Source organism: Pteropus vampyrus, unplaced genomic scaffold, assembly GCF_000151845.1.
Source record: "Pteropus vampyrus isolate Shadow unplaced genomic scaffold, Pvam_2.0 Scaffold15, whole genome shotgun sequence".
Classification (NCBI taxonomy): domain Eukaryota; kingdom Metazoa; phylum Chordata; class Mammalia; order Chiroptera; family Pteropodidae; genus Pteropus; species Pteropus vampyrus.
This window is the reverse complement of record NW_011888796.1, coordinates 5,147,914-5,160,631: the sequence shown is the minus strand read 5'-3', so window position 1 is coordinate 5,160,631 and position 12,718 is coordinate 5,147,914. Positions and strand designations below refer to the sequence as shown.

At 36.6% G+C, this 12,718-nt stretch overlaps 1 protein-coding gene and 1 pseudogene across 1 annotated transcript in view; both read left to right on the top strand.

Annotated features, from left to right (window-relative positions):
* Positions 1 to 12,718, top strand: part of RHOJ (ras homolog family member J) — a 78,193-nt gene that overhangs the window by 5,515 nt on the left and 59,960 nt on the right. The window lies entirely within an intron of this gene.
* Positions 8,821 to 8,935, top strand: LOC111735909 (annotated as a pseudogene).

Genomic DNA, 12,718 nt, shown 5'->3' with positions numbered 1-12,718 from the left:
TATAAAGAGTATGTTCCAGAGTATCCCCAAGTTCAACTAAGGGCTAAGACTAAAAAGTGAGGGCAATAGGATGAAGGTAAAAAGTGTCACTTATGTTTTTTACAAGTGTGCCTAAGAAATATCTCTGGGCCTTTCTTCCTACTGCCTTCTAGGATGACTGAAGGTGTCCTAATACCTTTGGAGCCTTCGCAGCTTACCATGGAACAACCATATCTCTTCTCCCATCCTATCTTTATCCTATCTTTTGCTTGGAGTTGTATAGCAGACCCCTCATTGATAAATTATTATTAATTAATGTTTCGCATGACATATGACATAAGGATAACACTTCCAGAGTTTAGTCAGATTGTATGTTGTCAGATTATGTCAGTGGTTTGTATGTTTATATGCATTTGTGTATAAAATAAGCCCATTCAAAGTGAAACCTATGTGTGACGTACCTCATTCACCATTTCCATCATCCTCAGAATTAAAATTGATTTTTTTTAATTTTATTAAATTCATTGGGGTGACATTGGACAATTACTTAGATTTCAAGCGTAAAATTCTATAATAAACTATCTGTTAACTGCATTGTGTTCACTACCCAAAGTTAAATCTTCCATCGCCATATTTTTGACCCCGTTTTTATCCTTTTCCACTTCCCCCCACACCCACTTTCCCTCTGGTAACCACCATATTGTTGTTTCTATCTAAGTTTCGGATTTTTGTTTGTATTATCTGTTCATATGTTGCTTTCAGTTTTACTTCTCCCATGAATAATCACATGGCTCTTGACTTTTTCCATCTTATTTCACTTAGCATGATGTTCTCAAGATCTATCCACATTGTTGCAAACAGTATTATTTTGTCTTTTCTTATGTCTGAGTAGCATTCTATCATATATGTGTACCACACCTTCTTTATCTAAACATCTATTGAAGGACACTTTGGTTGTTTCCAAGTTTTGGCCACTATGAATAATGCTGCAATGAACATAAAGGTATATATATCTTTTTGAATAAATGTTTTCACATTTTTGGTGTAGATACTGAGAAGAAAGATTTCTGGGTCATATGGTAAATCTATTCTTAATTTTTTGAAGAACCTCCATACTGTTTTCCATACTGGCTATACCAATTTACATTCCTACCAGCAGTGTATGAGGGTTCCTTTTTCTCCACATCTTCTCCAACACTTATTACTTGTCCTGTTGATGCAAGCCATTCTAACAGATTTGAGATGGTATCTCATTATAGTTTTGATTTGCATTTCCCTAATAGCTAATGAAGTTAAGCATCTTTTCATATATCTATTGGCTATTTGTATGTCTTCTTGAGAGAAGTGTTCAGGTCCTCTGCCCATTTTTTAATTGAACTGTTTGTTTTTTGTTGTTGTTGTTGAGTTGTGACTTTATATATTTTGGATCTTAACCCCTTAGCGAAGGTGTTGTTTGTAAATATCTTCTCCCATTCAGTCGGTTGCCTTTTATTTTGTTGGTGGTTTCTTTTGCTGTGCAGAAGCTTTTTAGTTTGATGTAGTCTCATTCATTTATTTTTACTTTTACTTCCCTTGCTTCTGAGGTCAAATTTATAAAATCCCTCTAAGACCAAGGCCCGTAAGTTTAATACCTATGTTTTCTTTTAGGTATTTTACTGTTTCATATCTTATATTTAGTTATTTGATTCAATTACTGTTTCATATCTTATATTTAGTTTTTGTGTATTGTAACAAATAGCAGTCTAGTTTCATTCTTTTGCATGTGGCTTTCCAATTTTCCCTACATCATTCATTGAAGAGGCTTTCCTTTCTCCACTGTATTTTTTTTTTTTTTGGCCTTTTTGTCAAAAATTATTTGCCTGTATAAACATGGGTTTACTGCTGGACTCTCAATTCTGTTGCACTGGTCCGTGTGTCTGTTTTTCTGCCAATACCATGCTGTTTTGATTATTGTCGCTTTGTAGTATAATTTGAAGTCAGAGAGTATGATACCTCTAGCTTTGTTCTTTTTTCTTGAGATTCCTCTGGCTATTTGGGGTCTTTTGTGGTTCCATACAAATCTTTGGGGTCTTTTGTGGTTCCATACAAATCATACAAATAGAACAAATGGTTTTTGTTCTATTTCTTTTAAAAATTCCATTGTGATTTTGATGGGGATTATATTAAATCTATATACTACTTTGGGTAATATAGCTATTTTAATTATATTGATTCTTCTAATCCATGAACACAGAATATCTTTCCATTGAATAAAATTGATTTTGTCTGCAGCTCTTTCTTCTGGCACTCATCCCTCCTATAATTTGTCGAAAACCACCTGTGTTTGCAAACTCATTTTAAGCCACTATTTGCAAACCCAGGCTGCCTATGGAGGAAATTAACACAATTCATTGAAAAGTGGGCAGCAGGAAGAATCTAGTTGCTCTATCAAGTGAGTGATATGTAAAAGGAAGTTGTTTTCACAGAGAGCTGAAAGTCAATTCTAACTTTTCTACCTAATTAAATGGTGACCATCCAAGGTAGACTCAAACCATAACCTCAATGGCCAGAGTAGAGGGGGAAACTAAGTCTAAGCCACAGGGAGAAAAAAATGACATAAAGGAATAAAGAGTGAATAAAAACAAACATCCCGCCCTATAATGTGTTGTGACACAGTTCTGCCCATTTGAGAATATCTACTCGTAGTTTCTTCTTTGTTCTTTCTGAAGACATCTGTGAATCTCTGAAGAATGGATGAGATTCACTTTTTATAAGCCAAAAGGAAACCTAAAAAAACTGTTGTGGGACTATGAAATAAATCACCAGGTTTTTAATTTTAGACAAAAATATTAAAGAAGTCAGTGAAAGAGGAGACAAGAATGGGTGAGTGGAATCATTCATTCTATTCCCTCTAAATGCAACAATACTCAAAACCCCAAAGTCTCATAGTTATACAATCCCCAATATCTCTTTTTGAGGCAGTGTGACATGTGTCTGATGCATTTTCTGGACTCTCGGAGGTGACGCCGAAGGTGCAGCAACAGGAATTATATAGATAGTTCCTTCTACAGTCTACACTGTGATGCTTATGAGAACAAGCACATTCGGAGGTTCCAGGGGTAGAAATTCACTCTGAAAGCAAAAGCATTTGCAGAAATGGTAAACTGGGAGCTGCTTCTCTTAGGAGTAAGAAAAAAGAATAAAAGAGGAAAAAAGAAAATTAAGTATCTGTGACCAAAGTGACCCAAGAAGAGCCATGCTCCCAGGTGTAGAAACTGTACCTGCAGTACATAATCATCCTGAATCTCAGCTTGAGCAGGCAACAAACCAAACTGTAACTGATTCAGGCTTCGGTGGACAGGCTCCCAGTGACCAAGACTTTTAGTTCCACATGGCCTGTCTCCTTTCACTGTCCAGGATAGGAAATGCTTCATAAATTTTACTATTTAACTGCCCACTGAGGGTGGGCTTCAAGTAGATAGTATTTTATTTCTGGGGTCGCTTTTTTGAAATCTTCTTCTTATGGAGCAAATAGCAAATATGGCTCCAAGATGACTCAGTACATTGGATGTCTATGTTTTTGGATATAGTTGGCCTATTCTAAAAAAGCAGCATAAAGATGGGCAACAAGGCCTCTCAGGAAAGAACAGGGCAAAAAACTCAACAAAACTATCTCCTTCATCAGTCCTGAGTACAAGATCGCAAGGATCTATGTTAAGGATTCAGGTTCTAAAAAGGCTGAAAATTTACATTTCCACAAACAAAAATCTACACTGCCCCTTTGGTTAGTTAGCAGAATCCAAACAGTTGATTCTTCTGGGTATAACAGTCATGATAAATCCCATCATGAATGTAACAGGGACTGACTGTGAGTCACAGGGTGGCCTGGCATCATTCCTGAATACTCTGAAGGCCACCAACATTTTAAATGTGTCCAATTTTCACAAAACAAAAAGAGCTGATTCATGTGTTTTCACTCAGCATTTTGTCTTGGTTCACAACACAGCTTTTACTCATGGTGTTCTTCATTTCCAATCTCAGTATGTGGCAGTATCAATTATGAAACTCGAATGCCACAAGAACATGTATTAACAAAAATTAACAATAGCTATATACTTCCATAGTCCTTCAAGCATATATGAAGAATTTTCATACATCAATTCATTGCCACCTGACAGTGATCCTACGAGGTGCTATTATTTTTCCAATTTTACTAATGAGGAAATCAAAGCACAAAGGTATTAACCAATTTGCCCAAGGTTAAATACCCTGTAATGGAGTAAGTAGAGGTCATGAAACAGTAAACAAACAATATAAGCAGCATATAGGTTTTTCGCCAACAACTTTAATCAAAAAGCCAATGTTAGGGTACACTAACCTGCTATAACAAAGAGACCCAAATGTGTATATAATTAACACCATGGCAGGTGTTCCTTGCTAATATTATGGTCCTGAGCAGGTATTCAAGTCAGTGCGGCTGCTTTCCTCTACGTGGTAATTTAGGGGACCTGGGCTCTGTCCATCTTGTGACCCTGCTACCCCTAGGATCTCACAGTTATTTGCATCCTACCTGCCTAATGAGAAAGATCACGGAGAAACCTGAATAGAAAGTTTTATGGGCCAGGATTAGAAGTGTCACATCATTTCCAGTCACATTCCACAGGAGATAACTTAGTCACAATGCCACATCTCACCCAAAGAGAGGCTGGGAAATAAAGCCCACTTACATGAGAAGAATGGATTTTAATGGAAACTAGCCACCCCTGCCTGCATCAGTCTCTCCAGCCATCAAATATCCCTGCATTATTTTTCCCACATATAAAACAAATTCACCCTTTTCCTTAAAGGGACCATCCAGAGTCCCATTCTGTCACTGAACCAGGTCAAAGTTGAGCATCTGCAAGTGATGCACGGTCCTTTCCATTTCATGGAGATGTGGCTTCTTATGGTCCAATAGAAGATTAATTATATTATCTGCCCTACATATACAAGTACCCCTTAGACAATGGTAGAATAGGGATAGGATAACCAAAATATTCAAACCTCCCTTCAGAAATGGGAAGAATGGGAGACACACAGCAATAACAGACTCCTGATGGCAAACACTGGGAAGACGCCCTGCCCTGGCAGTGGGGGAAGTTTCTTGAATTGATCTTTACACTGTTCTCTAGAAGGGATTCATCTATCCACTATTCTTGACTTTCCTTGGCTAGACTCTTCGGCAGGTTTTTGTTTCTCATCCATTATCCTCCAGAATACACATGTGAATTGGGCTGAGAGTATGCCTTTCTTGGGGGCTATACAATTTTCAGGGTCTGCTACTTGCCTGTGCAATTTAGGGGAGCTCAAGTGTTTTTACAGTCATAAACATATTAGTCCAAGCTTGGAATTTCATTGGAAATAACAACTCTCCAAAACTTAACAGGCATCTGCTAAGTTCCATGTGTCAGCAACCACATCCAAGACTGAAGTATGTGTTTCCCAGACATATTTCTTAAACATGCTTTTTCTGCTTCCTCTAGCCAATGCTTTTTGCTCTCAGATTAACAATAGCTACCTGGAGGCCACATGAAGCAGTAGGCTTAGATGGGAGGGCAATATGCTGAATCTTATCTTTCAACAGAGCTGATTCTACTGTTTAAACAAAGAAATGAACGTTTGTTGCTCAAATTTTTTTTAATTGTATCTCCTATTTTTGGAATACAAAATAATCAATTGCCAACTCTATAAGGTTATTAATATCTGTGTTCTATCAATCTCTGCTTAAAAAACAACCAATTCATCTCTTTTCTTTCTTGTAACATCTTGCTAAACACAGTAACAATTAACATATATCAACATTATGCCATTTCCCAATCTTCTGAGTACTATAGACTCTGTAGGAACTAGGTTTACCTTCCAGGTTTCACAGACAATAGTTTTGCAAATATTTTTCCATAGTATGACATAGATCTTCATCTTTCCAGTCTGTTCTGTTTTTTTACCACCTACCACTTAACAGCCAAACCAACACTTTTTTATGTTTTTGTAATGGCAGCACATGAGATAGGACAGGATGCTGTAACAAACAGGTTCGAATATAAAATGATTTAAACTATTAGAATTCTATTTCTTGCTCCTGTAACAGACCTGAACAAGTATTCATGTTGGTAACATGGGTCTGTTCCATGTGGTCACTCAAGGATCTATTTTTTTCCATCTTGTTTCCTTGCTATTGCCTAGGGCTTTGTAGTGCTCTGTATCTAGAAAGATGAAAGATGAAAGATGAAAGAATATGGAGAAGTAAAGGCAAAGAGTGGTGGCGCAAGCCAAGTCTGTAAGTGCACACGTCACTTGTTTACATTTCTCTACACAGAAGTTAGGCTCTCAGCCACATATGATCATAAGAGAGCTTAGCTATATGCCCCCCCAAAAAAAAGAGCGAACAGATTTTAGTGGATTTTAATAGTAATCTTTACCACAATTACTAAATTGAAATTTCCTACATTAAACACAACAGACCCACATAAACAATATAAACTGCCGTAAGCACCATATTTAGTTAGGTGTTTATTCAACTATAAATGACATACCTGTATTTCTTAAGTTTGCCTGGTCATCAGAAAAACCTGCTTGTTAAAAATGGTCTGTGCCAAGGCTGCTATACCAGAACCGCTAAGAGGAAGAGCTGTAAATATACATTTCAACAAGCATGCTAGGCGTTTCATTTTAATGGAACCTATGAAACTTCCATTTTGTAGTTCAAAAGCATTTGGATATCAAAAGTTCATATACAACTTTTTGTAATCTGGCAAGTTCAGAAAATACTTTCTTATGCTATAAAGGTGCTGAAAATCAGGTTAAGAGGAACAATTCTATAATCAACCATCAATCAGTAAAAAGCAATTTTAAAATAGATACACATATTTAATTTCTTGACTTGGAAGTTTCTAACAGGAGAAACTATGTAAAACCAGAAGAGGCCTTCAGAACTGCTCAAAAACCGCTAGCAAATCCCTAAATGAGGAACCAGCAAATTCCTAAATGAGGATCTGTACCCATAGCTGGGACATAGAGAGATCCTGGAAGAAAGAGAATACACAAGGCTGAGCATCAGAAAGTGTTAGGAGAAGGCTGGTGTGAGGTGGGAAGAGAAGCCTCGAAAACTCAAAACAGAGGTAAGTGGGAACAGTAAAACATAGCAGAAAGGAGGCTGACTAGGCAATCGTGGGTACACCAAGTACCAGCTGCTGGGAGAAAAGACTCAGATGTGACTGGTAAAGCTTCATAAGTATGAATTGCTGTTGGCTGAGCCTGCTGTCTGTATACAATAATCAGCATGGCTGTAAGACCTTCAGAGGGGTTAATGAGGAAAATTAGGGAACACCTACTCTCATGGGAAGAAGCAAAGGAGTCTTAAAAAACAGGAAAGAGCCTGGAATCCTTGGGGTGGTTTTGGTGTGTCTTGGACGCTATTATTATTCTTCCATATCCATCCAGCCCTCCGATTATGAAATGAACATAAACATCTGTTTCCCTTCTGCAAATCTTTCTGTTCTTCTTCAAATTTTGACCTAACGTTTGGAGAAAAGGAGAAAGAAAATGGAAAGTTGCCTAAAATTCAATTTTTCAGAGTCCAAAAAGTTTCTACTTGGGCTAGAATCTGGTTCCTGAAAGAGACAGCATGTAAATTCTGGGAGAGGCAGAAATTTTGTAACTGAGACTCAGGCACCCTTATCTGGACAACCAATTGACAAGCACTCTTGCTAGTGAGGACCAAGCCTTCCTTTGGAGCTTCTCCAGCTCCACCTTGTAAATCAGGACTGAGAATGTGATTCTACTTGCCAACAAGAGAGAAACAATGTTCTGTGTGGCCTACACAGAATGCACAATAATAAATAAAACTGCTTCCTGATGCTTTTGCAGTGGTATTTAGTTTATTAATAAAAATAGTAATTAGCTAAGTATTTAATATGTGTCAAGTCCAGTGTTACCTTTGCTATCTTCCTTTAGCTTCACATCATCTACAAGTAATAAGTATCATCATTTCACAGACAAGAAAAGTGAAACTCAGAAAAGTAACTTGTCCAGTATCATAATCATGTGGCTAAGAAGTGTCAGAATTGATATTCAATTCTGTCTGGCTCAAATGTTACCTCCTTAGTTAGGCAACGCCGCCCTGATTAAATTGGACTCTCTTTCAAATCTACTTATTTCCTCTATAGTTATTATCTTATTTGCCCATTGCTTATCTTCCCCTAGAATATACATTTCATGAAGAATATACATTTCTGTCTCATTTACCTTTATGTCCCTAACACCTGGGAGTGAGCCTGCAACACAAGAGACACCCAGAAATGTCTACTAAATAAATGACTGAATAAATGAATAAATACATGACATCCAAGCATCTCACAGTCGTAACCACTACACTACACGGAAGTTAACATTCTGTATGTATGAAGAGTCAGGGTAATTTTCTTCGCTGAGGTTTGACCCTTCCACATCCTACAAGGACATATCCTAAGCATCATGAACATACACACTCACAAATATTGTATTGGCTTTGTTTAAAACTTATAAAACCATTTTATTTTCCTAGGACAAAAAAATTCCAAAAGGTTTTGCTTTCAGTCAAATTTCAAACTTGTGAGTTATGAGTGACTTAACTACACAAAAATTTGTTTTTCCAATTATATTAAAGATTTCTGTTTTAAATCTGTTTTTCAGATGCCATATACTAGAGGCAAAAAGAAAAATTAAATTTCTTAAAGTAGGTACTGTGTAAATTTTTTTCAAATGAGATTAATTAGAAGAAAAAACAATAAGTCAGTAATCTCCTTAGTGTATTCAAATGTAAACCTCTTAAGAATCATGAATGAGTTCTACGGCCATGCCATCCTGAACAAGCCTGATGTTTGATCTCGGAAGCTAAGCAGGGTCAGGCCAGTTAGTACTTGGATGGGAGACCACCTAGGAAGACCAGGTGCTGTAGGAATAAATAATAATAAACAACAAAAAATAAAAAAAAATAAAAGAATCATGAATGATATTTATGAAATGCAACCATTCATTTGCTAGAAAGTATACTAATTTTCAGCTGGTATGCTTGCAAAAAATTCAATGAACATGTTGATATATATTAATAATGGGGCACTTTATACTTGTCAAAGAGTTGTTAGGAGAAAAAAAGCTATGCTCTCTCCCCTTAAGACTTCCCTCTGCTCATATTGGATAAGCTTGCACTATGTGCCCTAAATGTTTCTTTCCTCAACTAAAATGAATTCCATATGGCACTGACACCTGCAATAGTTCAAGATGGTAAAAGCCTTAAGAATTTTCAATAATAAATAGGTTTTTAACCAAACTTTTCAAAAAAGACAGAGAATGAATGTTAAATTTTGTCAATATTAGGCACAAACTTTGCTGTAGAGGTTTTACCCTAATCATTTCATTCATTTACCCTCCTAATAACTCGCCCTTTTAGACAAACTAAATCTCAGGCTACAAATCAAAGCCACTTCCTCTCACTCAAGTTCAGCAAAGATAGAGAAATTCTCATTATCATCCTCAGAAGAATGGGTCTTAATGTATTTGAAGATGAAGGAAATTTTCACCCTTGTCATCTTCAGATAACACACCCAGATTTTTCCCACCTCCTTTAAATATTTGACCTATTCTTTCCCCATTTTTAATGGGCAGCTTCTCAAGAATTCACTTCAAGTCAATCATGAACAATTTGTATTTCAAAGCCATAGCCAGCACACAGTGCCTTTTGTAACTTTTTTGGTAGGAATGGGTGTCTTGTCAACATGTTTAGGTGCAGTTCTAACAGGATGTGGAAGTCTAGACCAAATAATCTTTTAGATCACCTCTGTCTTATGTGTTTCTCCCCCTGTAATTAGGGAAATAATATGTCCTTAGGTTAACACATGTTTTAGTATTATAGGAAACACTTTGGTCCCTGTGGTTATCACAGATCACTGTGTTTTACAGTACTGAATACTGTCACTGTAACGGATATGCTAGTCTTACTAGGATTTGGTATGTAGTAGATTACAAATTACCCTAGGTGACGCTTATGCTTCATTCACCTCCTACCAGTTAACATGTTAAAAGCTTTTTAAGAGTAGTGCACATCAGCCAAACATTCCATTTAGCAAACTCACCAATTACTACAGACTGAATTCCAGTTTCAAAAAGACATTCTGTTCCAGGCTAATCTAGAACTCAGTGGATTTTTCTAGACGCAGGAAGAAATCTTAGGCACCAGGCTATAAACAAACCTTGAAGTACCTATAAGAAATCATAAGCGCTTTTAGACCCTACTACATTATCAACTAACCTTAAGTATAATAATTTACGCAGTAAATCACTTCACATCGTGTCTATTTAAATGTATGGTCCTATTTAAATGTGCTGTCCAAAATTTCAACTAATGGCCAAGTGTTAGAGGTCACTGGGGGTGGGGAAGAAATAAAAGGAGTTGGTAATAGAGATTAATAGATGTAGAGCTTTCAAAGATCCACACAATATTTAGAGAAAAAACATACTTTATTTGCTTTCGAGGTAACAAAGAGTTAAATCTATTATACTTTTTCCTATCTGATATCATCACTGCTTCAGCTTTCCTATCTTTCGCCATGTCATGAACAGTTTAAAAGCCGGTTCCCTGTGAAATGAAGAAGAGAATTTCCACTCCACTGACAGAGACACTTAGTTCCACTTTTACAGCCAATATCTGGTTACTCCCACAAATCTTGCAATTAACTCAAAGCCCAGAGGAAAAGAATGCCATAAAGCATTTTGAGGGTGAGAAAACTCAGCCCACAGAATGATACATTAAGTCCATTAAAAATTATCAACATTTTTCCTATTTATTTGTAAATGGGCACCAACAACCTTTAAACAAGTGACTGAAAATAGTGACTTCAGAGGATTTAATGCACATTTTTTCTTTTCATGATTCTTAAAATAATCTGCTATTGAAAGATATATGAAATACTCAAGAAAGAGCCTCAGAAAAAAATTGTTTTTGTTCTTAGTCTTTTCGTGTTCTCCTACTTTTTTTTAAAGTACTCTAAACTTTCTTTGGTATGTGAAGAGTTTTCCTCCCCTTCTCAAGTACCTTTATCTGGTGAAAGAGAGGCACATCTTCCAAAAGAAAGGCAGTGGTATATTAACTTGACAAGCAGCTTCTGATTAGCCAAATTTCATGTTAATACTATTTAAATGTTATTCTTTATTAAGGAATAAAATACTTAAGAAATATTTAAATGGTATATGTGAGATTCATAGAAATTCACTTATGGAAATTACACTGTGATGCAAAAGGAATGAGGAAGGACTGAATATATCTTCTTTGGTGAATTAATCAGTGATTCAGAAGGAATAATGCAAGTCTACCCCTGAGCAATGTCTATCAAATCTATGGAAAGAGAAAATTAAGTAAAATTTTTCTTTGTGCCTCTTCAAGGACAATGTTCTTTCAGTCCCAAACCTTTGGTATTTTTTCCACTAGAATCCATTAGGATCCTTTCTTAGGCACAGTCAGTGATTCCCCTCTGTCACTCTCTAAATCTCTGCTTTTTTCTCATTTTAACATCATCTAAGAAACAAGAAGATTCTTATAGTCTAGGGGTGAAGACTAGAAGAAGAAATACCTCGTCCCTGGAATCCCTGACTAGGTGACTCCAACTCATTCCCCAAAAAGGCGCTGTTTGAAAGCAGGATCTGCCTGGAGTCCCGTTCTAGTAAACCAATGCAGGTACCTAATGTGAGAGAGCTAATCTGGATACTCTTAGAAAAGAGCTGTGCATGTGCGTGCGTGCGTGCATGCGTGCTAAGGGAGAGACAGAGACAGAGAGAGATACCCCAAATCTCTTAGTAGGAAAAAGAAGGATGTATATTAATATATTCTTGAGGTATTGTGCTTACACAACACTGCTTTTCCAGATTAGGGTTCAGTCGCATCCCTACAAGATGACTTCAATGTGTTTTATTTTTAAGAAAAGATAGTATTATACATAAATGGTCTTTAAAAGTTTCCATAGTATTATTTTATAGTCCAATATTACTCTATCCTGAGAGCCTCTGAAAATATCTCGTTGAGCAGATTTATTACCACTGTAACTCTAACATGTAATTCTGCATTAAAACCAGGTGTCTAGGAAGTGACCTGTCTTCTTGATAACACAATGTTGTAGGTTTCCCCAGGCAACTTATCTGTATTATCCAAACATCCTTAAGAAATTACAAATTATATAATGTACATAAAAGCATTTTATGTGCTGGAAAACACTTTCAAATGTTACTGTTACCTACTAGCAATAAATCACTTTATTTATTAAATGTACTACTAGTGTGGAATGGCATAAAATGTAATTAGATACAAGGTACAGCAAAGGCATAAAACCAAACATATCCTCTTTCCCCAGAACTGCATCTCTAAGACTGCAGTTAATCCTTATTTGTTCCTTCACACATGCATAAGCAATAGGGATGCGTGAGTGCCAGAAATAGGGCTCAGAACCAGAGGTCTTTGCTTCGTGTACTGTAACTCGTGCACATAGCCTGCTTGTTCCTTTTATGGGTGGAAATGCCTCAGAACTGTTGGCATTATCTCAGCAGCAGATGTGGGAAGGGGACAGGGGGGTGGTTCTCCACAGCCCAGATCATCCAGCTGCAGTACCACAAGAATCGTTTCTAATCAAGCATGTAAATCTATTTTTATGACCTTAAAAAGACTCAAAATAAGGACATTTAGAGATTAAAACACTCT